Here is a 27,078-nt window from a genome sequence, read left to right on the forward strand (position 1 = left end):
GTCCTGAGGAAGCGTTATAGGATCTGTATAGACCACCATACACGAGACATGTTGACCATACTTTAGGGGTCAGGTGATAATTTCCCCAACCTCTAGGCTCTATTATAAAGTGGTTGAGCATAAATCCTCATTTTCCACTTTCCCTGTGTTTTTAATTTTGGTCTCAGCCTCGCTCATTGACACATTAAATAGAGCAGACTCTTGTGGGGTTGAGAACCAATTTAAACCTTTTTACTCTCCTGCCGCAGTTAGTGTTTGACCTTCATGATTATTACGGCAGCCACTGATAAAAAGATCTCCGGCAAAGAGCCCCCGAACAGGGAGCCCTTCAGATATTGCACTGCCTGTCTGACGAGGAGCAACCCGATGATGAAGCATGACAATCATTTGGGTGTGTGAGGGCTCTTGCTCCTGAACATTAATGTTCCCCTAGATTCATGGAACAGTGTACCTATTCAGTGTGTGATTAGTCAATTTGGGAGACCCTACACTGGACCAACAATCTCCCCATCCCTCCCTTTGTTGATATCCTAGTACATTTTATGAAACCATATATATTTGTAATACATACATTTTTATTTTATAACAATTTTGATGTACATTTTAAAGTATATGTTAAATAGTACTACATTATATTATTTACTCATTTGTATTATTATTTATTTTATACTTTATGTATTTGTTCATAATACATGTTTTGACTTGTTGTACATATTTTATATCACTGTTACATACTTTGAAACTTTTTTTGAATTTTTAATTAACGGTGCATTGTTTTCTATAGAGAGATGGGGGTCATTACAACATTGGCGGTAAAAGCCGCTTTCCGCCGTGCAGAAGATCGCCAACACACCGCTGCGGCCGCGGAATTCCGCCACAGCTATTACGACCCACATCTCGAAATCCGACAAAATTCAGACACCCATACAAGTCCGCCACACCAAAGGTCAGTGATAAACTGGCGAAAACAAAACCTCCACCGTCACGCCAACAGAAATACAAAAATGCTATCACGACCCACGAATCCACACGGCGGTCTTTCAACCGCGGTATTCCATTGGCGGTACACACCGCTGCGCTCAAAATACACACACACATACAAAACACCGCCACATTGGACAATTCAAAAGACACACACCTGATACACATACACACACCACTCTTACACACCAAATACAATATAAAACACACACCCACATCACCCACAAACTCCTACGACAAAAAATTCAGAAAGAAGGCCAGAGAGAGACACCACCATCCACAAACTAGCAGCCACAGGCACACAACACCATCACCCACACTACTTCCACGCACAAAACACCACACACCACTACATATCACCACACTTATCACTACATACACCACCCCACACATCACCTACACCACCCCATGGCAAGGCAAAGACACCCCAGGTTCTCGGAGGAGGAGCTCAGGGTCATGGTGGAGGAAATCGTACGGGTAGAGCCACAGCTATTTGGATCACAGGTGCAGCACACCTCCATAGCTAGGGTGATGGAGCTATGGCGAAGAATTGTTGACAGGGTCAACGCAGTGGGACAGCACCCAAGAAATAGGGACGACATCAGGAAGAGGTGGAACGACCTACGGGGGAAGGTGCGTTCCGTGGTCTCAAGGCACAACATCACGGTACAGCGGACTGGCGGCGGACCCCCACCTCCTCCCCAACAACTAACAACATGGGAGGAGCAGGTCTTGACTATTCTGCATCCTGAGGGCCTCGCAGGAGTCGGTGGAGGTATGGACTCTGGTAAGTCAAATCTTAACTATCGTATCCCCCACTCTACCTGCATGCTATCACAGACCCCCCACCCTCGCCCCTCCCCTATTACTCCAGCTCCTCACAAATGCACTAATAACACAAACCACCCATCCCAACACAAAGCCCTGCATGACACAACAAAGCATGGACACCTCTCACTAAAGCATGCCCACTGCACATACCCATAACACCCCCCTCAACCATCATCACACAAGCCCCCACACAGGAATGCTAGCACTGGGGTACACGATCACCCACCCATTGCCCACCATGACACACACAGATGCAATAATCATGCTTTTATACCCCTGCAGGACCACTACCCAACGTCACCAGACAGGAGGGTCCAGACATCTCTACCCCACCCACAGAAGAGGCCCACAGTGATGACAGCAGCTCTGTCCAACTGGATCCAGATGACCAGCCTGGACCATCGTGGGCCTCAGGACAGTCGGTTCCCCACACCCAGTCACAGGCCACCACAGACCTTCCACCCTCTGGTAACACCAGCACAGCACCCACCCAGCAGGCCCCACCTCCGTCCCCAGGACACGTCAATCAGCTGTGTGTCCACCACTACAGGGAACCCAGGATAACCCACCACCCCAACAACAACAGGGACCTGGGGGCAGTGGTAGTGGGCACACGGTCCAGGGGACGGAGGCACAGGATCACAGGGGAACTGGGAGGGCTGCTGTGCGACAGGGGGCAGACAGGCCTAGGGAACCCACTCTCCACGAGGCCCTCTCCTCCATCATGGGAGCCTACCACCACTCCCAGGAGACGATGGCAACAGTACTGGCCAAGTTTCAGGAGACCCATCAGCTGCAGGAGGAACAGTATTTGGGGTTCAGTGAGGAACTCAGAACCATCAGCTCCGCCCTGGGCACCATCGTAGGGGTGCTGAAGGAGATACTTAACACCAGGAGGGACACTGTGGCACTGCAAGGGGCCCCTGACACTAGCATGAACGATGAACTGCCCACCACCTCCGCCGGCACTAGTGGACAGGACGTCCCGCCACAGGACCACCACACCAGCACCCCACCCACTGCAGACTGAGAACCATCCTGCAAACGGTCCCTGAGATCCAGGAACAAGACAGAGCACAATGCCAAGACCCCCGCCAAGAAATGAGACCACCCTGATTGTCATCCCACTGTCCCACATTGTCACCCTGTCCATCTTGGAACTGCCCCAGCTCCACTTCCTATGCCCATATGGGCAATGCACCTGTGAGATCAATAGACTGGACTCTGCCATGGACATTCCTCCACCATCACCCCTCACCATTTTACAACCCCCCTCCAATATTGAGCACTTCAATAAACACCCTTGATACACAAAACAATCTGGAGTCAGTCTGTGATTACGAAAATGTGTATTAGCAATGACAGTGACAAAATGCGTTTTCAAATGTAATGTCAACATACCTATGTCACACATCTCAAGTCCATGAGGAATCTAAGCAGATGACACACGTTGGAAATCACACCTGTGAAACTGTAAGGGAAATGTACAACTCAGTTACCATATACTGGGTGAAATCAACAGACATGATAGAGGTAGAAGTGTGAAAGTACTTGTAGTAGGCAGGAATTTGTTCTCACCTGAGTGTCACTGGAAATATTGCTGGATAACTGAGTCCCTGTTGTCAATGTCTTTTTCCTCTGCTTCCTCCTCATCACTGACCACAGGCTCCACAGCTGCTACAACACCGTCATCTGGACCATCCTCCTGCAGAAAAGGCACCTGTCGTCGCAAAGCCAAGTTGTGAAGCATACAGCAGGCCACAATGATCTGGCACACCTTCCTAGGTGAGTAGAATAGGGAACCACCTGTCATATGGAGGCACCTGAACCTGGCCTTCAGGAGGCCGAAGGTGCGTTTGATCACCCTCCTAGTCCGCCCATGGGCCTCATTGTAGCGTTCCTCTGCCCTGGTCCTGGGATTCCTCACTGGGGTCAGTAGCCATGACAGGTTTGGGTAACCAGAGTCCCCTAATAGCCACACACGGTGCCTCTGGAGTTGACCCATCACATAAGGGATGCTGCTATTCCGCAGGATGTAGGCGTCATGCACAGAGCCAGGGAACATACAATTTACCTGGGAGATGTACTGGTCTGCCAAACATACCATCTGTACATTCATCGAATGATAACTCTTCCGGTTCCTGTACACCTGTTCACTCCTGTGGGGGGGGACCAGAGCTACATGGGTCCCATCAATGGCACCTATGATGTTAGGGATATGTCCAAGGGCATAGAAGTCACCTTTAACTGTAGGCAAATCCTCCACCTGAGGAAAAACGATGTAGCTCTGCATGTGTTTCAGAAGGGCAGACAACACTCTGGACAACACGTTGGAAACATAGGCTGGGACATCCCTGATGCTATGGCCACTGTTGTTTGAAATGACCCACTTGCAAGGAAATGGAGCACTGATAGCACCTGCACTTGAGGGGGGATCCCTGTGGGATGGCGGATTGCTGACATCAGGTCTGGCTCCAACTGGGCACACAGTTCCTGGATTGTGGCACGGTCAAACCTGTAGGTGATAATCAAATGTCTTTCCTCCATTGTCGACAGGTCCACCAGCGGTCGGTACACCGGAGGATTCCGCCATCTCCTCAAATGTCCCAGCGGACGGTGCCTAGGAATGACAACAGCGACCACAGAGTCAAACAACTCAGAGGTATGTAACCACAGTCTACACAGAACACCATTCATACATAAAATCTGTCCTGTATTTGTGTTGCGCGACAAGGCCTAGGTCTGTGTGATGCAGTTGGTAATTAGGCCATGTGGGCCCCTGAAATGGCGGCTGCCTGACCTCTAAAGTGGGACAATGGGATGTGAGGTAACTGCGCTGGCGATGTACACCGTCGCGGTAGGCGGTCGAAGACCGTGGTGCAATGCTGCATTGGTTAACATTGGACCCTATGGGTCCCAGGAGCCAATGATGAAGTGCGCCGGCGGTGATGGTACGCACCGCCGCGGACGTGACCGCCATTTTCTATCTGTTCAATCACTCAATACCTGATCTTCGACAGGAGAGGACCTACACTGCAAGTGCTGCTGTGACGATCTGGAAGAGACAATGGCTCGTGCGTCTGGGGAAAGGGTCCCTGCCTTCACTGCAGAGGAGTTGGAGAAGCTTGTGGACGGGGTCATCCCGCAGTACACGCTACTCTACGGTCCTCCAGACCAACAGGTAAGTACACAGGGAGCACGTTGTATGGGCTATGCCTGAGTGGAGGGGGGGGTTGTAAGAATGAAGGGGGCACAGTTCTGCGTGAAGGACTGTGAATGTATGTGCCACATGGCAAGGGTACGGATGTGGGCCACTCACTTCGACGGTGCAGTTGGTAATGACTTCTCTTCTTCCCCTGAACATGTCATGTAGGTCAGCGCCAACCATGGCGGTGGCGTATCCGGAGTTGGATGGGCGCTTGAGGGCATCACAGCAGACACAAGGGGGTGAGTACCAAAACATTCAGCGGACTTTGCGCGCAGTGAAGGTTTCTGGGTGGGGGAGGAGGGCTGTGGGTTTCTCTAGGCCAGGGCGAGTTCCGTAGGCTAGGCCCCTCCGTAATGCAGGCCATGTGGCACCCCACCCCACCTCTGTAGAGTGCCAAGTACAGATATACATGCCCCTGTGTCATCTATGTGTGCAGATGTCGACCATTGCCATGTAGGACATATCCCAGGAATGGCATCTGTAGAGCCCAACAGCGCGACGTAGTGCAGGGGGCTGCTGTGTCTGTATTGTCCGCCAACGGTAGCGGTAAGCCATGCACTCAACCCGTCTTTCTTCTGTTGTCCCCCCCTTTTTGTGGTCTCCTTGTTCTTGTGTGCATCAGCATCATCAGGCGGAGGTACAGTGGCACCGGAGCACGAGGGAGCTGCATCCCACATGGCCATGGAGGCCCACACCACGGACTCTGAATACACCAGTGGGATGGAGGGCGAGGGGAGCTTCACGGCGGGGACAGGATCAGCAACCAGCGACACGGACTCGTCCTCCGATGGGAGCTCCTTTGTGGTGGCGGCAAAATCTGTGCCCCCCACTTCTACAGGTACAGCTGCCACCCCCCCTACCAGCACCGCCCTCCCAGCAGCCCCTCAGCCTTCGCCCCGTGCCGCTCACCCAAGAAGGTGGGCATCACCTTCGCCCCAGGCACCTCAGCCCCTGCCCCTGTCACCTCAGCTACCCTCAGTGAGGAGGCCAATGACCTCCTCAGGTCCCTCACTGTTGGGCAGTCTACCATTTTGAATGCCATCCAGGGTGTAGAAAGGGAATTGCAACACACAAATGCATTCCTGGAGGGCATTCATTCTGGTCAGGCTGCCCTTCCTCGAACCCTGCAAACTCTGGCCTCAGCACTGATGGGAGCCATTGTCCCTGTCTCTAGCCTCCCCCCTCCAACTTCCTCCACCCAGACCCAATCCCCTGTACCCCAGCCTATCCCAAGCACACCATCAGACCAGCCTGCACACACCTCACCACACAAGGGAAGCTCAGGCAAACATAAGCACCACACATCCCACAGGCACTCATGCAAGCATCATACACATACAGACACAGCAACATCCACTGCCTCCACTGTGTCCCCCTCCTCGTCGTCTCCCTCCTCCCTCCCAGTCTCGTCTACAATCTCACCTGCATGCACTACCTCTACAGCCACTACGTCCCGCACCAGCACACCCACCACCACACCCCGCTCACGTGCAGTCACCACCCCCGCTCCCATTTACACGTTCCCTGTGTCCCAGTGTGTCTGTAACACCCCCTCCGAAGATACACAAACGCAGGCACACACCTACCCAACAGCCATCCACCTCATGACAGCCTCCAGCGCATACACCTTCACCCAAAGTCACCAAACGTACACCTCCTACAACCACTACCTCTTCCTCAACTCCCAAACCCCCTCCCGCTACCCGTCCCAGTGTTCCTAAGAAACTTTTCCTGGCCAACCTTGAACTCTATCCCACCCCCCCACACCCTCCAACTCATAGGTCCCATACTAGCACCTCAGCCCAAAAATCGCCGGGACCAGTGGTGCCTGTTACAGGTATGTGGAGTGCACTGGCCACCAGGCCAGCCAGTGTGGCACGGAGCCACAGCACAGCCAGTCCCCCACCTGTGAAGCACCAGAAGTTGGACAGTGCCCGGCGGGAGAGGGGGAAGGCTCCAGCCAGCAAATCCGCTCACAAGGGTGCCGGGGGTAGTGTCGACTCAGCTGTGACTCCTCTCAAGGTGGGGAAGGGGCAGAAGAAATCTCCAAAGTCTGGGAGGGGCAGCATCCCCGCTGCCCAGGAGGCCACCGCCAGCCCAATCGTCACTGGCCAGGAGGCCACCGCCAGAGTCACTGCCCAGGAGGCTAGCCCAATAGTCACTGGCCAGGAGGCCACAGCCAGAGTCACTGCCCAGGAGGCCAGCCCCATCGTCACTGGCCAGGAGGCCACCGCCAGAGTCACTGCCCAGGAGGCCAGCCCCATTGTCACTGCCCAGGAGGCCACCGCCAGCCCAATCGTCACTGGCCAGGAGGCCACCGCCAGAGTCACTCCCCAGGAGGCCACCGCCAGCCCAATCGTCACTGGCCAGGAGGCCACCGCCAGAGTCACTGCCCAGGAGGCCAGCCCAATCGTCACTGGCCAGGAGGCCACCGCCAGAGTCACTGCCCATGAGGCCAGCCCCATCGTCACTGGCCAGGAGGCCACTGCCAGAGTCATTGCCCAGGAGGCCACCGCCAGCCCAATAGTCACTGGCCAGGAGGCCACCGCCAGAGTCATTGCCCAGGAGGCCAGCCCCATCGTCACTGGCCAGGAGGCCACAGCCAGCCCAATCGTCACTGGCCAGGAGTCCACCTCCAGAGTCACTGCCCAGGAGGCCAGCCCAATAGTCACTGGCCAGGAGGCCACCGCCAGAGTCACTGCCCAGGAGGCCAGCCCCATCGTCACTGGCCAGGAGGGCCCCGCAAGCCACAGCCCAGCTGACCCATGAAGGACCACCAGCCACAGGCCTGCTGGGCAATGAAGGACCGCCTTGGCAAGCACCGCTGAACAGGCCAGGGACCGCTGAACAAGGCAAAGGCCGCCATGGCAAGCACCGCTGAACAGGCCAGGGACCGCTGAACAAGGCAAAGACCGCCATGGAATGCACTGCTGAACAGGGCAAGCACCGCTGAACAGGCCAGGGACCACTGAACAAGGCAAAGACCGCCATGGAATGCACCGCTGAACAGGGCAAGCACCACTGAACAGGTCAGAAAGAGCCAACTGAAGCACCGCTGAACAGGGCAAAGACCGCCATGGAAGGCACCGCTGAACAGGGCAAGCACCGCTGAACAGGTCAGAAACTGCCAACTCAAGCACCGCTGAACAGGGCAAAGACCGCCATGGAAGGCACTGCTGAACAGGGCAAGCACCACTGAACAGGTCAGAAACTGCCAACTCAAGCACCGCTGAACAGGGCAAAGACCGCCAAGGCGAGCACCGCTAGCTCATTAGCGGCAGGGGCAGTGACGCAACTGGGACCGTCACGGGGTGAGTGCTGCACTCTGTGCACCAGTCCCCCTCCAGAACCAGTGGAGACATGCACCCACTCCGTCTGTCCTGCACAGGATGAAGCACTCTGGGCACCAGTCCCCCTCCAGAACCAGTGGAGACCTGCATCGACTCCGTCTGTCCTTGGCAGGATGAAGCACTCTGGGCACCAGTCCCCCTCCAGAACCAGTGGAGACATACATCCACTCCGTCTGTCCTGCACAGGATGAAGCACTCTGGGCACCAGTCCCCCTCAAGAACCAGTGGAGACCTGCATCCACTCCGTCTGTCCTTGGCAGGATGAAGCACTCTGGGCACCAGTCCCCCTCCAGAACCAGTGGAGAATGTTATCGACTTGAGAGACTGTGGCTTTGCACTCCCCAGGATGGTACAGTGGGCAAACCACCCACTGTAGAGACTTGAGAGACTGTGGCTTTGCACTCCCCAGGATTGAACAGTGGGCAAACCACCCACTTGTGATAGTTGAGAGACTGTGGCTTTGCACTCCCCAGGATAGTACAGTGGGCAAACCACCCACTTGTGAGACTTGAGAGACTGTGGCGTTGCACTCCCCAGGATGGTACAGTGGGCAAACCACCCACTGTAGAGACTTGAGAGACTGTGGCTTTGCACTCCCCAGGATTGAACAGTGGGCAAACCACCCACTTGTGAGACTTGAGAGACTGTGGCTTTGCACTCCCCAGGATGGTACAGTGGGCAAACTACCCACTGTAGAGACTTGAGAGACTGTGGCTTTGCACTCCCCAGGATTGAACAGTGGTCAAACCACCCACTTGTGAGACTTGAGAGACTATGGCTTTGCACTCCCCAGGATGGTACAGTGGGCAAATCACCCACTGTAGAGACTTCAGAGACTGTGGCTTTGCACTCCCCAGGATTGAACAGTGGGCAAACCACCCACTTGTGAGACTTGAGAGACTGTGGCTTTGCACTCCCCAGGATACATCAATGGGCATGGAGCCCCCTCGTGGGTCTGGCGTGGTGCACTCATCCGGCTGAGGTGCCCCCCCTTCCCTTCCGCCTAAGGTGCCTGTTGTATTTCTATCTGATGCCCCAGCAGTGTTCTCTCCGTTTTGATCAGGTATCTAGTGTGGGCCTCGCCCATGCATTTTGGGCCCAGTGGTCCACGGACAATGAATGGTGCATTACCTGCACTACTAATCGTGGTGTATATTTTATTTAATGTGTATATATATAAGTATATATTTGGTTACTGTATTTTGATATATTACAATGGTTCAACTCATTTCCTTTTGTCTTTGCATTCTTCCGGGGGTTCTGGGGGTTGTTACTGTAATGTTTGGTTATGCATTGGTGTGTGTGTGTTGTAGTGGGTGAGGGTCGGGTGGGGATTGTGATGTTGGTTGTGTGTGTCCCTGTGTTTTTCCCTCCCCCTCCCCTATGTCGTAGGTGCAGTACTCACCGTGGTCTTCGCCACCGGCGTTGTTGATGCTCGTATAGGAGCAGGAAGACTTTCGCAGGGAGAATATGGAGTTCCGGCTCCATGGTGTCGTTGTTCCTCGTGGGGTGTGTAGAGGTGAGCGTTTTCCCTTTGAAATGGCTGTTTCCGCCGTGTTTTTATCTGCAGTGAATCCGCCCCGGAAAAGGTGGCGGATTGGCCTGTTGTAATACTGTGGGCGGTACATTGTCGTCCGCCTGTCTGTTGTCTGTGACCGTCGCGCTGTTTGTCTGTACTGCCGAGGCGGTCGGAGTGTTAAAGTGGCTGTCTTTGTTGGCGGTTTCCGCCACGGTCATAATTCCAAAAATTTTACCGCCGGCCTCTTTGCGGTTTTACCGCTGCTTTAACACCAACTGCCAGGGTTGTAATGACCACCATAGTCTTTTTTTGCTTACCTTTAGTGGCCTTTTTTCAGCTGTCTACTTTTTATAGTCTGTTTGTGTCACTGTATTGTAGATTTGGTAGGAGTGGGTTGTGGTTACCTGCTGCTGATTTCTGGAGAAGGTAAGACCTTTTTTTACATTTTTGAAAGGCTTTTGGGGTAGGAAGGCTGCAAGTAGAGTTAGTTAAAGTGAATTATAGTGTTTTAATTTTGAGGGTTAGTTAGTTGTAGTGTGTGTTCTGTGGTTTACCTCTGTTGTGCATTAGGCCTACTTAAAGTCTGGTAGTAGTGAAGTGTCATTTTAGATATTATAATTTTACAATTTATGTTTATTACATTGTAATGTTATGTTTATCTTGTATTTGAACATAGTGATTTGTGTAGGTGGGTATTCTATATTTTTTCAGGTATACAGATCATAAACTTTCCTGTGGACCTGTGTTTTTGCTTTTTTTAAGGGAATTAATTTGGTTTCTATTAACAATATGGGCCTGATTATGAGTTTGGTGGTCAGACCGTCTGACCGCCATGTTGATGGTCCTAAAAAGACTGCTGTGCCAACAGACTCTAGCCTGCCATATTACGAAGGAAACAGGCAGAACTCCTGCCCGGCAATCAAAAAGGCAGACTGCCAGTGTACAGCGGTCTTGTATCTAGTGGTCCGACCTCCAGCATCATCAGCGCTGCGGCCAACCACCGTTCCTATTACAAATACACAGTCGTTGTGGCAGTCCCCTTGTGGCAGTTACCCAATGGCGGTTGACCACCGCAGTACTCATTCAGCAAAGTAACAGACAAGTGGACATTGAACAAATTAAAAAACAACACAGCTGACACACAGTGGTCCAGTGAACACCCCTCAAATCACACTATAAAATGCACCTTTTCACAGACCACAAGCCTTTGCATCTCCCCTGCAAGAAAGGAACCACATAACACCGTTTTGTTAATATTGTTAGATAAGGCACCCCTTTTTACATCATCCCATTTAACACCTGGCACACACTTTTGTCCATTCTCTCCCTATTGCATGCCCCCTGTTAAGTAAGTCCCTGTCACCCACTTTAGTTGTCTACCCCATTTCTCTGAAAGATGAGTAGAGAGTTGTGGTGGATAAAATCATAAGAGTAGAGCCACAATGTTTTGGAGCCTAAGTCCAGCATACTCCTCTCATTAGGAAAACAGAACTGTGGCAAAGGATCGTCAACAGAGTGAATGCTGTAGACACCACCCTGCGCATAAAGGAGGACATTAGGAAGAGGTGGAACTATTTAAGGTCTCTCTCTTGGGTGGTTCTTCAGATTCGGATTGCAAGACTCCAGCAGGATTCCTCTGCATCTTTTTCTTCACCTTCTTACCAAAGAAACTGCATCTGGACCCTCCAGGAACTCTACAACTGCAACAAAGAAGCAAAGATGACTTCTGCAACATTGTATCTTCAGCTCCTGCCAGCAACTGCAACTGTTTCCCGGTCGTCCATCCTCAGAGGACAGCCAGTCTTCAGCCTGCACAAGAAAAATGAAGGAATCTCCCTTGAAGTGAAGGAGTCACTTCCCTGCTTCAGTAGGCACCCCGCTGCAGCGACGACCAGTGGCTTGGGTCTCCCCTCCTGAAGAAGTGTGTGGATCCAGCAACATGGGTGGTGGACTGAAGTGGTCCTGACAGTCCTGAAGTTCAGCCGTCCAACTTTGGTGGAGGTAAGAGCTTGCCTCCCCATGTAAGACAGTAGCCCTGTGCACCGCATGTTTTGCAGTTGCCAAGGCTTATTGGCATCCTTCCTCGAAGTTCTTCATGCACCATGCAGCTCCAGCTCTAGCACTCCTTCCTGTTATGCACAGCCTCCTGCGTAGTTCTCCGGCTGCGTGGGATCCCTTTGTGTAGTGCTGCATGGGCCTCCTTTTGCACCTTCTTTGTCTCCATGCTGTGGGACTCATGTGCACGCTGCCTGGTCTTCTGAGGGCTCTCTGAGTTGCTGAGAGCCCCCTCTGCCTCCCCCTCCTGGGTAGAGGCCACCAGGTCCCTCCTGGTCCCAGGCCGCACCATTTCCCGCTAACCGCAAGCATTGCGTGTGCCAAGGCTTGTTGGCAGAATCCAGCGATGCAAACCAGACTGCAATCATCCATCCGGCGTGGTTCTTGCAAAATCTTCTATCACGTGTTCTTGTGTGTTCTAGGAAAGTTACTGTGACTTAGTCCTGCTTTCCTGGGCTCAGGGGTCGGTACTTACCTTTGGTGTTTTCTAACACTCCGAGTGCCCCTCTACACACTACACTTGCCTAGGTGGGAAACCGACTTTTGCATTCCCCAATTTTAGTATATGGTTTGTGTTTCCCCAGGCCCATTTCTAACTATTGTGATTTTCACTATTTGCACTGTTTTCTAACTGTTTTTACTATGTGTGACTACGGTGGTAATGCATGAGCTTTGCATGTCGCCTAGTTAGGCCTTGGCTGCTCATCCACACTACTACCCCTAGAGAGCCTGGCTTCTAGACACTGACTACATTTCACTAATAAGTGATAACGTGACCTGGTATAAGTTGTTAGGTACCCACTACAAACCAGACCAGCCTCCTACAAGAGAGCACCCTGTGCCAAAGGCAAAGACTTGTGGGGGTAGAGTGCGTGGGAGGGATGCTGTAGGCCAGTGGAGTGAGACCATTGGGGCTGCTTTCGGCCAGGACACCATCAGCCAGGTCTTCGGGGTCTATCAGGAGTAGCAAGGCATGATGGGCCAGGTGTTGACTGAACTCCGGGAACTAAAGCAGCTTCAGAGGGTCAAGACTGAAAAAATGGATGCCCATAACACTGAAATGGTCACCCTAACACACCACCCTGAGCAGGGCTTTATTCCCACCATATACCCCTTCCTGTGTGGCAACAACATCACACCAAAGTACATCTGCAGCAGCCACAGGAAGGGAGGAGTTGCCAGAGGCACAAACACTCACAGACATCCTTGGCTCTGCAGCAGCTGACCCCCCTCACCCTCGCAAATGGGGACATCCAGCAGAGAATCCAGGAGGTGCGGATGACAACACACCCACCACTGCCAGCAATAAAACTCTTCCTTAATGTCCTCCTTTGTGTGTCACACATACACTCTGTGGACTGATCCTGAACCACATTCCATTTCCAATGGGAAGGATACGCTGGACTTTGGATTTCCAACGGTGTGGCATCTACTCCAATGATTTCATTCACCATGACTGATCCCTTCACTTTACATTTTTGTTAATTTATGTCACAAATATGTTCTGTTAGTAGCATTGTAATAAATTCATCCATCACAAACTCATTGTCTGCTGTCATTAATTTCACATTTAGCTATGTAGCTATGTATGACCATGTGAACCATATGATGATGATCCAAGATACTTGTGCAAGCTGGGATATATTGCATGTAGACAGTGTCTAGCTCAGGATTACAACCATGCCACACAAACACATACATACAAGTGTCTTGTCAAAGACGAAATTGTATTACATTGGTCAGCGCATAGGCTGTCAATATGTTTGAAACATGGCAAATCATACATGATTGAATTATACTGGGTAAATCATCAAATTTACAGATACAGACCTCCAGACCATGGAAGGAAGTGATTTATCAGGCATTGTCCCGTAGAATAGACAAACATTAAATTGGTTGATGTAATCAGCTGGAGCATATCGCCTACCACACATAAGTAACCCAAATACTCAGATAGATTGCAGTACAACAGTTTTTTGATCACAGGGTCATTACAATCCAGTGTGTCTGCATCCGGTGGTATGACACAAACAAATATCAGTGATGTGGCACAGGCATTTTGGCCTACAATAATGAAACACATCAAAAGCTACAGTCAGTTCATTCAAAATGAGTGTTCAGCCAATGTGAAGGGAAACTAACATGATTTTGGACTACAAGTACATATTGTCTGACCACATGATGACACACATGATGTATCAGGGCCACCACATGACAAGGAACAACTCAAATGGAGTCTTCTAAACTTCCATCCTAGCACTTTACAAGCTGTCTTGACACAGGTCTCCTACACCCAAGTCTGTGACCTACATTCTCTAGAACAATCTATGTCCACTTCATATGTCCGAACAGCATCACACACCTGCTAATGTCACAACTCTGAAATGCCCCCACGAACATTTTATAGCGAAGGTGCCTGAAAAAAGAACAGAACAATGAGTATAGTTATGAAAACAAACATATGACACAAGTCACATAGCAAGCATCTGGAGAACAAAGTCCATTATAATACATCTAAAACAAACAAAGCAACATCATCAAGATGTGGATGTGTCAAAAGCTACCTCGACAAACACCATTTGGCTGATTTTGCCTGGGCATCATCTACCTAGCTATTTCCGAGAATTTACTACACACATTATCACTACAGTTCATTGTACAGTCCAAGTCATGACATCACATGATATACTTATACTCATGAGAAGAAGCTGCCAATGAGATCTTGTTGCAAGTCAGCTCCTTCCCCTTCACTACTATCAACTTCATTTGGCATTTCAGGATTTTCACCCGGTGGCACTGCAGGCTCCCCCTTCTCTGGAATGTAAGGGATATTCCTCCATAGGAAGATGTTATGGACTATGCAGCATGGCACAGTGATTTGACACACTTTCCCAGGTGTGAAGAGGAGGCCTCCACCAGTCCTGTCCAGAAAGTGAAATCTGGCCTTCAGGAGCCTAAAAGCCTGCTCCTCTGCCTGCCGTATTCTTCCATGGGCCTCATTGAAGTGGACTTCCCCTGGCGTAGTAGGATTCCTCAGCGGCATCAATTACGAAGGACTTTTTGGATATGCTGAGTCTCCTGTTTAGGAATGAGACATATGTGCAACAATGAGTCACTCACTTAATGATTGTAGCACCTGACATTGCTCACACAAAATTAGGACAGATGTGACTTATCAACCAGACAGGCCCTCTCTGGTTGCAGTGGTGACATCAGCTGGGGTATGGTACTGTTCAGCATTACAAAGGAATCATTGGCTGAACCATGGAACCAGGCAAATATGTTTGAGATGTAAAGATCCAACAAGCAGATAACTTGCACTTTGATCGAATGGAAGTTTTTCCTGCTGCGATAGACTTGTTCACTGGCCTGCGGTGGCACCAACGCAACGTGTGTGCCATCAATGCCTCCCACCACATGTGGAAGGTGAGCAAAACCATAGAAGTCAGCCTTCAAATTGGCTGAATCCCACGTCGGGGAAACCTGATATAGCTGTCAATGTGTTTCATCATTGCTGAAAGGACATCTCTTATGACAAGACTGAACATAGGCTGGGACATACCACTGGATTTGGCCATTGTATATTGGAAGGACTCCGTGGTCAGGAAGTGCAATACTGCCATGAGTTGAACAATGGGTGGAATGCAGGTTGGATTACTGTTTTTAGGCATCAGATCTGGGTCCAACTGACTACATAAATCCACAATTGTTTACCTATTCAGACGGTACTGTTTGATGATGTGACATTATTCCATCGTTTGAAGGACAGGACATGATTTGTAACATTAGTCAGTGTGTCCACAGCAACACACATGATGCATGTAAACAATATTATGTGAAAAAGCATTCTGACTGGAAATATATTACATCCAGTACACATCACAGTTGTCAACTACACAAGAGTCAAATGTGACCCCCATGGTTGTCAACAAATATGTACCCAACATGGATTTGGGCAACACCTAACTATCTACTCCTCAAATGCACCAAGAAATTTAACAGTCTGATTCAACTGCCAAAAATACAGCCAGTGGAGGTGGACAGTGCACCACCGTCATATGCCCATCTGTGCCCAGCAACGCCCTACAGTGGTGATTGTGTATTATGACCTACACAAGAAGACTGCTTTAGGATGTTTGTGATGATCTGACAAATATATGGTGTTGTTACACATTTAACAGGGCCCAATACTATATTTCCAATCGTCATTGGACATTCGGAACAGCATGCTGCCGCCAGCGGAAATCGTCCTCGTGGTAGGTGGTTTCAACCGCGGTGGACAAAGCCATAGGCTAACGTTGTTGCCTGTTGTGGTCGCAAGCCAATGTCTGTGCCCTTCGGCAGTGATGATCGCGTACGTGGCGTACATGTATGCTGCGTTTTGCAACTTCACTCACTTGACTCCTGACACTCCTGCCTTCAACATCTCCACTGCTTTAGCTGCTGTGTGCCACCTCTGGGAGCAATCATGCCACTGCCAACAGTGAAAGGGCCCATGCCTTCTCTCAGAAGAGCTGGAGAAGCTTGTGGATGAGGTCCTTCCCCTGTATGGTCAGCTCTATAGCTCACCAGAGGAACAGGTAAAAACCTCATAGGCACATTTGACTCTGTTCAACACCATCCTTTCCCCTTCTCATAGGCTACCATATGCCTCATGTATGCCAGTTAGACTTCTCGTGTGCCTGTTGTCTCATTTTGTGTGGCACAAATGGGATGTACATGGTGTAGCTAGTGGAGAAATGTACTTTATGTATTGCACTTTCACACTGTGTTGTGTGATGGGTTTTGAGGTCTAGCTAATCCTCTCTTGCAATCATATATCTAGGCATGGAGACTTTACAGCCATACAATAACACATCAGTGGATATGATGGTTATAAATGTCAAATGACATGTATGTGCATGACAACATGAGCTGTGTATGCATACTGTTTGAGTCATTTGAGGATCTTGTAAGCAATGTGTATAGTACCACAGATCATTCACACCACATCTGCCCTTTCCAAACTGTTGAATGAGAGGCATATAACGAGTCGCTGTACCCTTCAGAGTGCCAAACAAGCCATAAGCCACATTGATGATGGCAACATGATGTACTGCCATGCATGGGATTGATGGAAATGTGAGTTCCATGTAGGTTCTGTATGCTTAGCCTGCAGGGACCAGGGCCTCACAAATTTATCTCCCAGTATGTGACATAATCCAGGCAGGGGTATAGTTACTGTGGCTATGCAACTGTGGCAATGTGACCACTCCCTCTAGATCTGCATATCCTGGCATTTAGCCACTATGAGACTCCAGTGGCCTGAATGCCTTAGTCCATTGACTAAATTAGAAATGGGTACAGAGGTAAATCCCTAAACTACTACATATGTGCATTTTGCATCATTGTCAACGTGTGTCATTGACTTATGACAGGTCCCTTACTTCCACAGCTCTGTTGTTACCTTTACATACGTCATATTTGTCCAGTACAGGCATGTTGCAAAAGTGACAAACCCACAGTACAGGTTTTTTGTAAATTCCAGGGAGGCCATGACATGTGACTCAGTAGCTTTGTAACATGCCAAAAATTAAACGAAACATACCTTTGTATATTGGATGCTATCTCTGTAGGTTTGCCACATATGATCAACAGTGTGTTCTGTGGTACAAGTACATACCACACCAACCCACACTGAAGTGGCATGAGCCTACATTGGGTAGGCCACATGTCCACACATGCACAGGGAAGAGACTTTCCGTGCCCACCATGGCAGCCCTCTCCTTGTCACTCAAGGTGTAGGGTGAAGTCTTTACTATGGTAATTGCCTGTAGGGGCTGTATGCAGTGAGTCAATGTTGCAGAGTGTAAATGTGTCTCTCCAGTCATGCCCAAGGAGTGTACACTTCAGAAGGCCACGATGGTGTGTTGTGTTTCATTGTTGTTCACATCACAGTACACATTGTTTGAGCCTGGGCTACATGATGTAAGTAGGCTTGCATAGTCAGTGTAGACCATGAGCAGGGTATTGGGTTAGTCTGCAGATAAATTCAAAAGTGTGTAGTCATGTCCCTCTGCTTATCAGCATGTGTGCTTTACAGTTGTGGTGTGTTGACAAGTTAAACATGTTGTGCTCGGTGTTTCTGACATGTGTGATACAACCATTTTGGCAAGAACTTGTGTTTGATCCTTTAGATTTGTCTAAAGGTAACCCACATAGCAGGTGCATGGCAATGTCTCAATCTGTTGTTGAATTTCGGAACACCAGTAGGTGTGTGGTCTTGCCCTCGGTTGTGTGTATGGTGGTGTGACGTTTGGGCTCCATCTATGAGCAGCTACAGCAGCAGGATGTGTGTGATCAGCTCCATGGCAGCACGGGACGTGGGATGCTGCCTGCAGGTGAGTTCCTTCCTTTAATCTCCTTGTTTCCATTAGCTGGGACATGGTGGTTGGTCCGCCACAGTCAAGTTGACGGACGTTGACATCATAATCTGTCTGACGGAAACACTGGCCCCAATGGCCTCATTGGCCTTTCTCACCACTGCTGCTGTCTGTGCTGCCTGGCGGTACAGCAGCAGTCTTTCCTCTATGGGATTGCATGCATTGTAATACGGTGGTCCGACCACAACCAACCATGGCACCACCATATATATAAAATATCATTTATCAGGATTCCTGAAGCTTTTTTTTTTCTGGTGTATCACTTCATGTGAATTTGAATTAGTTCAATGGATTTTCTTTGCTCTTTTTCATTTTAGCATTTTTATGGCTTTTTAGAACTACAATTTTTCATTGGTAGATTCTATTTTGAGGACCTGGATGTGAATAGAGATCTAAAGCTACCGAATTGTAAGTTTATTTTTGTAAGTTTATTTTTTTAATACTTTATTATCTATGTGCATTTGGTATAATTGTAATGTATTATTTTACATTTCTATGGGCCAGATGTATGAAGAATACACTTTGCGATTCTCTAATAGCGATTTTTAAGAAATTGCTATATCTGAGTCGCAAAATGGTATGTATCATATTTGCGATTCGGTAAAAGTGATTTCTTAAAAATCGCAAATGCACTAGCCCTACGCTGCAATGCACTGCAAATCCTCGTCAATGTAACACCTACAAATTAAAGAGACACCCACACATTGTTCACATGCCATGGCCTATCATAACAGACCATATACATCTGCATGGATGTGGAACTGAACCCAAACACACCTTCCCTGTAAAATCCTTGTAATGGATGCATACATATCACTCACATTGCAAGGGAATGTAACTTAAATGGGATGCAGATTAATTTGTGTGACAAACATCCAAAGCACACAAGTAAACAATCCCTGAAGAATAGGTATGGCAGCATCATGGGGACCCCAGGAAGGCTACTGCCCTAGGCCACACTTCAACTTGCCCATGTGACAAAAACACAATTTGCACAGGAACTGCTGCCTGATAAATATCAGGGACAACCAATTGTATAACCAAGTGTCATGCCCATGTGACAAATGTGTAAGTGCAAGTCTAGAAAAGCAAATACAGCAGTAACAGCATGGGTCATGCATTTAGATAAAGTAGATGTAAGGTACACACATTAAAATGGGAACATGTACATTCAAATGTATAGGATGATAGTACAATTTTACACCCTCCATGTATGGACAAACAAACCTCTAGCTTGCACACATTAAACAAATGTCCAATTTACATCAGGGGGAGGAATGTAACCCAATATATTTTGACATTGGCCAAGCCATTAAGGAATACTTAAAATATGAAACAACACCCAATGCCATGCCAACCCAATTGGATTACTTCCCAAACATCCATCCATCGATCATTTCCCATTGTCCTGGGTGACTCCAGCACTGGTTCCAAAGTCAGATCTTACCAACCCCATCAAATGGCTCATCAATCAGGGTGAAACAGACACAACGGTAGTCATATATGAGAAATTATTCATGAACATCTAAACCAATGTGTAACAAAGCAAGATTTGGCCTGAATGCTTTTACATTGACTACATTAAGAATGGGGACTGAGGTAACCACCTGACCTGTTACTTATTTTGATTGACATGCCTGTTGTCACCTTTCCGGAAGTCATTTTTGTACAGTACAGGCCTATTACACAAGTGACAAACCAACAGTGCAGATAGTTGGTTAATGCAGGGGAGATCATGACATGTGAATCATAAGCTTTGTTACATGCAACCAATCGGACCAAACACACCTTGGTGTGTTGAATGTCATCTCTGCAGGAGTGCCACATATGGTTACAGTGTTTCATGTGATACCAATACATACCCCACAAACCCACTCAGAAATGGTATGAGATTCCATTATGTAGACCACATTTCCACACATCCACAGAGAAAAAGTATTCAGTGACACCCATGCCAGCCCTTTCATTCGCACCTAAGTCTTACGGTCTAGTCTGCACTTTGTTAGTTGCCTGCATGAACCATATGCATTGAGTCAATGTGCTAAGACAGCTTGCAGAATGATAGCATGGAGATTTGGAAGACTCCATTAGACTTGTTCCTTGCCGTGTGGTGGGCCTGATGCATCATGTGTGTCATCATGTGGTCAGAAAATATGTAGCCCTATGTCGAATTCATGTTTGTTTACCTTCACATTGGCTAAACACTGTTTTTGTATGAACTATATGCAGCTGTTGATGTGTTTCATCATTGTAGGCCAAAAGCCTTGTGGCACATCACTAACATTTGTTGGTGTCATACCACCAGATGCAGAAGCACTGAATTGTAATGACTCTGTGATCAGAAACTGTTGTACTGCCATTTGTCTGAGTCTTGCATTATATGATATTGGATTCCTTTTGTGAGGTAGGCGATATGGCTCCAGCTGATGACATCAACCAATTTCATGTTTGCCTCTTCTACAGTGGAATGTCTGATATATTCCTTCCTTCCAGTGTCTGGCTGTAGTTTTGATCATTTACCCAGTACAAGTTCAGACAGGTATGATTTGCTATGTTTTAGACGTATTGACAGCCTATGAGCTGAACAATGTAATACAATTTCTTCTTTCACAAGACACTTGTATGTTTGTGTGGAATGGTTGTAATCCTCAGCTGGACACTGTGTACATATAACATACCCCTGCTTGTACAAGTAGCTTGTTTTTTCATTGTATGGTTCACATTTTCTTATAGATCTAGATTGCTAACTATAAAATTTAAGACAGCAGACAACAAGTTTGAGACTGGCAAATTTATGACAGTGCTAAGGATGAAACAAACTTGTGGCAAAATGTAACATAAGGGAAAAGTGAAGGGGTCAGTCATAGTGAATGAAATCATAGGAGTAGATGCCACACCATCGGCAGTCCAAAATCCAGAATACTCCTCTCATCAGATATGGAGTGGAGTTCAGGATCAGTCCACAGAGTGAATATGTGTCACACAAAGGAGGACATTAAGGATGAGGTTTCTTGCTGGCAGTGGTGGGTGTCTTGCCATCTGCTCCTCCTGGATTTTGACATGGATGTCCCCGCTTGCAAGGGCAAGGTGTTCAGCTGCTGCCGAAGCAAGGATGTCTGAGGGTGGTTGGGCCTCTGGCAAGGTCTCCCTTCCTGTGTCTGCTGCAGATGTACCTGGCCTTCATGTATTTGGCCCACAGGAAGGGGTAGATGTTAGACGAAAAGCCCTGCTAGCCTCAATCATCCCTCCCACCAATCCTACCCCACGAGCCTGGGGCCCTTGGCACAGGGTGCCCTCTCTAAATGGGCCCCAGACCCTCAATGTCAGGATTGTTGACTTGCACCTCAGGATACAGGACTGGGGGGCACAAGATGTTAGCAACTGTTCTAGGTACACAGGTTGGGAGGCACATTGTTGTCTGTGATGTTGAAGCAACTGGGGTAGGAGGTGGTGTTGAGGGCACAGTGAGACTCACTTTTGCCATGCGACTAGGCTGCCCAGATGGGCTAGGACCATCACCCACATCCACAAGTCTAGGATTGTTGTCATCACTGAGGGCTTCATTCAGACGTGGGTTGGGAGTCTGGTTGGTAGACCATGTCTGCCCAGGTGCTGTGCTAGCTCCACCTGTTGAGAAATAGAATACATTGTTATTAGGTGAAGTGTGGAATCTACATCCCATGTTTTTGTGTCACTGTAAGTAGAGACCTTAGACAATCTTAAGTAGTAGGTTTGCTGATTGTGCTGTTACCATGGTATTGAAGTTCTTGACATGACATGTGTACAGCTTGCAGAAACTGTTAGACTCAAGCAGCTCATTAGATGTGCTGATCAGTTGCACTTTAGATCAGGGAATAAAAATGACATCTTAGAAACAGTGGAAAGGAAACATGTGAATTTGACCTTTCCAAGGCTGTGTGAGATATAGGTGAACACACAACTTTATTGTATATGTGCCTGTAGCCATAACATGAGCAGTGCTGAGTCAATGTGTTAACTGCCACTACAAATCTCATGAAGCAGCTAAATGCTTTAGGAATACTTGATGTAGAAACTTGGTAAGGAGTCATTCCTGTCCTCAATAGTTTAATTTTGGGATACCAGGATAAGAACAAGCTAGGTAGACAGATACATCTCTTGGTTAAGCATGATAAGTAGACTTCTCACTCCCACTTGAGTCAACATTTGTTGTGAGATGGCACACAGGTGTATTTGGACAAATGCAGAACTTTCTGAGGTAAAGAAACTAGGCCTCCTGGAAGTTGTACTTATGGCACTTGCTGACTCCCCACACTACACAAATGTTAAACTCCCAGGGGAGGGTACATCATTTGAGAGATTGCACACAGGTGTATTTGGGCAAGTGCAGAATTGCCTGTTGGTTTGAGGTACAGAAACAGGGCCTCCTGGTACTTGTAGTCATGTCATTTGCTGACTCCCCACATTACACTAATGCTAAACTCCCTGGGGAGGGTACATCATTTGAGAGATGGCACACATGTGTATTTAGGCAAGTGAAGAAAGGCCTGTTGGTTTTAGGTACAGAAACAGGGCATCCTAGTAGTTGTAGGCATGTCACTTGCTGATTCCCCACACTACACAAATGCTAAACCCCCAGGGGAGGGTACACTGTTTGAGAGATGGGACACAGGTGTATTTGGACAAGTGCAGAAAGGCCTGTTGGTTTGAGGGTACAGGAACAGGGCCTCCTGGTAGTTGTAGTCATGTCACTTGCTGACTCCCCACACTACCCAAATGCTAAACTCCCAGGGGAGGGTACATCATTTGCAAGATGGCACACAAGGTGTAGTTGGGCAAGTACTCAAAGGCCTGTTGGTTTGAAGAACAGAAACGGACCTCCTGGTAGTGGTAGTCATGTCGCTCTCTGTATTTCCTAAAACTTGACAAATGTTTAGTCTTACATATCCTTTGCCATACAGCAGTTAGGTTGGACCATATATTTACATTTTGACACATACCATGGGTTCTGGGATGATCTTTTGATATTGAATCACTTATATAACCCATTCCAACATATGGCATGTAATGGGGATTGATACATGTGATGTTCTGTATGACAATGCACATTGACAAGCTTATATCTCTGCAGTTATCTGTATTGCATGTTGGGAAAGTAGATGAACAACACAGTGGCAAAAGGTGAGATGTGAGGATACCGGCCTTTAAAGATTTGTGACAGTTTCTGTGTTGTAACTTACCAGATTTCACTTCCCCAACTATTCCTGCCGAGCCCGCAGGATGGCCAAGACCTCCTCCCTGGGAAAGAGTTGTAATGGGGCATTGGGAGGACCACCACCAGTTCTCAGGGACTCCTGGTGTTGCCATGAGGGCAGGGAACACACCTTCTCCCTCAGGTTGTTCCACCTCTTCCTAATGTCCTCCTTTGTGCGCAGGGTGGGTTCCTGCAGCATTCACTCTGTCGACTATCCTTTGCCATATTTCCATTTTCCTACTGAGAGGATAAGCTGGACTTGTGCTCCGAACAATTATGGCTCTACTCTTATGATTTCATCCACCATGACTCTCAACTCATCTTTAGAAAAACAGGGCTTTTTCAGATGTGACATGGAAGTAAATTAAAGTGGGTGACAGGGACTTCCTTAAAAAAGTGATATAGGGAGTAAATGGACAAATGTGTGTGAAAGGTGTTAAATGGTATGGTGAAAAAAGGGGTGCCTTAGCTATCAGTGATGTGAAAAACTGTGGGCTCTGGTCTCCTTCTTGCAGTGGAGAGGCAAAGGATCATGGTCTGGAAAGGGGGGTGTTTTATAGTGTTATTTGCAGGTGTGTCCACTGGGCCAATGTATGTCAGCTGTGTTGTTTTTGAATCCATCCAATGGGCAATTGTTTGTTGCTTTGCTGAACCGAGCACCATCAGGTTACTGCCATAAGGACACCGCCACATCGAATGTGTTTTTGTAATGGGCTCAACAGTTCCATGCGCCATGAAAATGACGGAGTGCACACCACCAAGATTGCAGGCCGCTATGCAGCTGGCAGGCAGCCATTTGTGTTGATGGCTGGCGGTTAAGGCTGCATACACTGTAATATGGCGGTCTGGAGACTACCGGTGCAGTGGTCTTTTTGGGACCACCACCTGGGCGGTCTGGCGGTTCAACTGCCAAACTATTAATCAGGCCCTTTATTCTTAATAAATGATCTGCTGCAGCAATTATACTATTGTATTTTTCATTTTATTTAGGTTGTTATGCAGGTGGAAGGGTTCATTATTATGTGTAGTGGATAAGTGTTCAGGTATTTGGATGTCTTCATATCTTCTAGAGGCAGCAGGGGTGTCACTGATGGCTTTTTCTGTTTGTGCTTTTAAGTGTTTTAAAGTTTGTATAGCTGGTAGCTGTCCTGTGATGTGTTCAGGTATTCTAGGGAGTGCATCTTTTAGAATTTTAGTAGTGGGTTCTTGGGAACTGTGCTTGCCTTTATTAAATCTTTGAGTACATGCCTTACTTCCATTTCACTACGATTTGGGAGTGGTTATGGTGTCTCACGCTATTACCAACAACATAACTTTTTCACAGAAACTGTCTTATAACATGCATTAGAGTGGTATTTTGTACATTTCTAATTACCATTCCTGTTGCGTGCAGTTTCTTGGCTGTATGTGTTGACCATGTGCAAGATTAATAGTTTTCCTTTCTGTTAGGTGATTCATCTTGCTCCTTCTGTCATTCTGTGTGTCAGTATTTTAATAATATATTTAAATAAATTATAATAATTTTATTTTTGCATTACCAATATACATAAAATGTTATGGTAATTAGTTTGTATTTTATACTTACATATCTGTGGTTTCTGCCCCCCTTGGGCTGATCTGTCCCTAAAGGGGGCAGAAATGGCCTTGGTACACGTGCCCCCAAAGGGGGGGGCGACCCTTGCCCAATGGGTTGCCCCCCCTCCACTAACACACACACACACTATCCCTGGTGTCTAAGTGGCTTCTGCCCCCCTTGGGGGCAGATCAGCCTAAAAATAAAAGGCCGATCTGCCCCCAAGGGGGTCAGAAATGGCCACAATAAAGATGCCCCCAAAAGGGAGCGGCCCTTGCCCAAGGGGCCGCTCCCAAATACAAACATTTAAAAATAGTTTAAAAAAAAAGAATCCCTGGTGTCTAGTGGATTCTGCCCCCCTTGGGGGCAGATCGGCCTAAAATAATAGGAGGCGCTGCCCCAAGGGGGGCAGAAATGGCCACATTACAAGATGCCCCCAAAAGGAAGCGACCCTTGCCCAAGGGGCCGCTCCCTGAGTCCAAAGTTTAGAAATATAAAAAATAAAAAATAAATCTCTGGTGTCTAGTGGATTCTGCCCCCAAGTAGGACGATCTGCCCCCAAGGGGGGCAGAAATGGGCAATTTACAAGATGCCCCCAAAAGGGAGCCACCCTTGCCCAAGAGGCCGCTCCCCGAGTCCAAAGTTTAGAAATATAAAAACAAACAAAAAAAGTCCCTGGCGTCTAGTGGGCAATGCGATCGGGCAGCAGGAATGCTCAAAGAGACACCGGGGGACAGGAAAAGTCTTTCCTTTCCCCTGGTGCCTCTTTGGCCCAAACCCCCCACCCGCTGGAGGAGAAACTCACCTGTTTCTCCCTGAATCGCACTGGAAGCAAATGGCTTCCAGTGCTACCGGTGCAGGGTAATGAGGTCAGCGTGCGATCACGCGCTGACGTCATTACGGGGGGTGGGGGTGGAAGGGGAAGGTCTTCCCCTTCCATCCCCGCCTTGGGGGGGTGGGGGGGAACCCCACGGAGGGAGCGCTAGCGCTCCCTCAGGGCTCCATCCCGAGGACGTAATGGTTACATCCTCGGCACAGGAGCACTGTGCCGCGGGACGTAACCGTTACGTCCGCGGCACAGAAGGGGTTAAAGGTGCTTAGTTTTATTTTTTACTTTTAAGGCTTAGCTGATATTTATAAGTGGTTTGTTTTTACTTACTTTTATGTGCCTTTTTCCAAGTTTGGTTTGTAGTTTGTAGATCGTTTTTCACTTCTTCTGTAGTACTTAAAGTTTGGTCAATAAACAAAAATAGAGGGATGGGCTAGTTATTTATATTTTACAGTTTTTATATAAGTTGCTTACAGCTATGTCAAAACAAATGTTTTACTTACATGTGAAGGTCATTTTTCTTCTTTGCTTTTCTTTTGGCAAACTGGTAGTGTTGTTCTCTTGCAGCTTTGGCTTTTTGGCATGGTAACTATAACGTTTGTGTTCCTTTTATATTGCATGTTTAATCAATTTCCTTTTTCTATTAGTTTGCTTTGTGGTTATTTTATTGATTAATGTTTGTTTTGTATGAATTGTTTCAGTTCTTTCCTTTTATGGAGGATGCTAATTAGCATTTTTTATTAACCCCTTCTCTGCCAGGCCTTTTCCCCCTCCTGTGCCAGGCCTTTTTTTGCCTATTTGGGGCAGTTCGCGCTTAGGCCCTCATAACTTTTTGTTCACATAAGCTAACCAAGCCAAATTTGCGTCCTTTTTTTCCAACATCCTAGGGATTCTAGAGGTACCCAGACTTTGTGTGTTCCCTTGAAGGAGGCCAAGAAATTGGCCAAAATACAGTGAAAATTTCGTTTTTTAAAAAAAAAAATGGAAAAAGTGGCTGCAGAAGAAGGCTTGTGGATTTCCCCCCGAAAATGGCATCAACAAAGGGTTTGTAGTGGTAAACTCAGCAGCTTCCTAGGT

This window comes from Pleurodeles waltl, chromosome 9 (genome assembly GCF_031143425.1).
Source record: "Pleurodeles waltl isolate 20211129_DDA chromosome 9, aPleWal1.hap1.20221129, whole genome shotgun sequence".
Classification (NCBI taxonomy): domain Eukaryota; kingdom Metazoa; phylum Chordata; class Amphibia; order Caudata; family Salamandridae; genus Pleurodeles; species Pleurodeles waltl.